The sequence below is a fragment of the Castor canadensis genome, chromosome 5 (genome assembly GCF_047511655.1).
Source record: "Castor canadensis chromosome 5, mCasCan1.hap1v2, whole genome shotgun sequence".
In the NCBI taxonomy this organism is placed as follows: Eukaryota; Metazoa; Chordata; class Mammalia; order Rodentia; family Castoridae; genus Castor; species Castor canadensis.
The window spans coordinates 89310025-89311923 of record NC_133390.1 but is presented as its reverse complement, the minus strand read 5'-3'; the positions used below and the strand labels follow the sequence as shown (position 1 = coordinate 89311923).

Below are 1899 nucleotides of genomic sequence, written 5' to 3'. Positions count from 1 at the left end.
CAGATCCAAACATCACTTTCTAGGACTGTGGTCCTTAGAAAATAATTTAATATCACTTATTTCTATTTCATCATTTGAAAACTGAGGTAAGTATTGCTTAACAGGATTATTGTAAGAATGAGAGAGGTGCTACGTGTAAAGAAACTAAGATCTAATGATATTTCAAAACTAATAGGCTCTCTGTTCCTCTTCATTCAATAGAGAGTTGTGTCTTCTCATGCAGCACCAACCAAGTCCTTGAAACACCATGGTGAAGGTTGGAGTAAATGGATTTGGCTGTTTTGGGTTCCTGGTCACCAGAGCTGCTTTTTTAAATTTTATTTTTATCATTTTTACATTTACTTACATGTGTATATATTATTTGGGCCACCTTCCTCCTCTCCTCCACCCGCTTCCAGGCAGAACCTGTTCCACCCTCTTATTCTCTGACTTTGTTGAAGAGAAACATAAAAGATAAAAGAAATATAGTGTTTATGCAAGTTTGAGGTAAAGATAGCTATACTGAGAGATTTCTTGTGTTGTTTCTATGCATATGTGTATTTCAACCCATATTGCTTCATCTCTGCCAGACCTTCTTCTCTACTTCCTAGTCCCCTTCCCATAGTGGCCCCACAGGTGCTTTTAATTCTAGTATGGTGGATATTGTGACCTTCATAAACCTCAGCTACATAGTCTACAGGTTCTAGTATGACTCCACTGTTGCCAAGTTCAGTGGTACAGTCAAGGCTGAGAATGTGAAGCTTGTCATCAACATAAAACTCATCCTCATTTTCTAGGAGTGAGATCCTACCAACACCAAAGAAAGTGATAACTTATGGAATCCTCTGGTGTCTTCACTATATTGGAGGAAATTTGGCTTACTTGAAAGGTGAAGCCAGAAGGGCCACCATCTCTGCCCCCTGTGCTGATGCCCCAATGCTTGCGATGGATATGAATCATGAAAACTATAACTCCATCAAAGATGTCAACAATGCCTCTAGCACCATCTAATACTTAGACCACTTAGCTAAGGACATCCATGACATTATGGTGAGATTCATGACTATAGCCCATGTCAAGACTGTCATCCAGAAGATCATGAATGTTCCTTCTGGGAAATTGTCACGTAATGGCTGTGGGATGCCCAGAACATTATCCCTACCTCTACTGATACTGTCAAGGCTGTGGTCAATTTCATCTCTAAGCTGAATGAAGAGCTTATTGACATGGCCTTCTGTGTCTCTACTTGTAACATTGTTGGGTGTAGATTTCACCTGCCATATGAGAAAAACTGTCAAATATGATGACATAAAGAAGTGAAGTAGACGTCACATAACTCCCTAAAGGGCATCTAGGTTACACTGAGAAATAGATGGTCACCTACAACTTTAACAATGACACCGACCCTTCTACCTTGGATGCTGGGAATAGAATTGCCTTTAATGACCACTTTGTCAAACTCATTTCATGGTATGATGATGAATTTGTCTACAAATACAAGATAGTGGACATTTTGGTCCACATGGCCTTCAAAGAGTAAGAATCCTCTTGGCCACCAGCTCTGGTGACAGCATGAGGGGAACAGAGAGGTCTTCAGATCCTGAAGAATCCTTGCCTCAACTCAACCCCTGCCAACCCACTGAAAATCTTCCCTTCTTGGCACAGCTTTCATCACAGGCCCCTAAGAAAAGGAGGGTTTGGGGGAGTTCTATCTTGTCATGTTACCATCAATAAACTCCATTGTACCCAGGCAAATTAATAAGTAAAATTGGTTGATCTTTGTTATAATTTATCTGCATAATCACCTGATAAAGTAAGTGGGCAGGGCAGTTATCATCATTTTCATTCTACAGATATTGCTACTGAAGCTTAGGGGAGGTAAAAATGTTAAGTCCAGTGGCTAGTAGGTAGATAATTTCA

General features: G+C 40.1%; 1 pseudogene; it reads left to right on the top strand.

Annotated features, from left to right (window-relative positions):
* The first annotated feature begins 247 nt into the window (after positions 1–247).
* On the top strand, positions 248–1519 carry LOC109676835 (glyceraldehyde-3-phosphate dehydrogenase-like; annotated as a pseudogene).
* Positions 1520–1899: the final 380 nt, after the last annotated feature.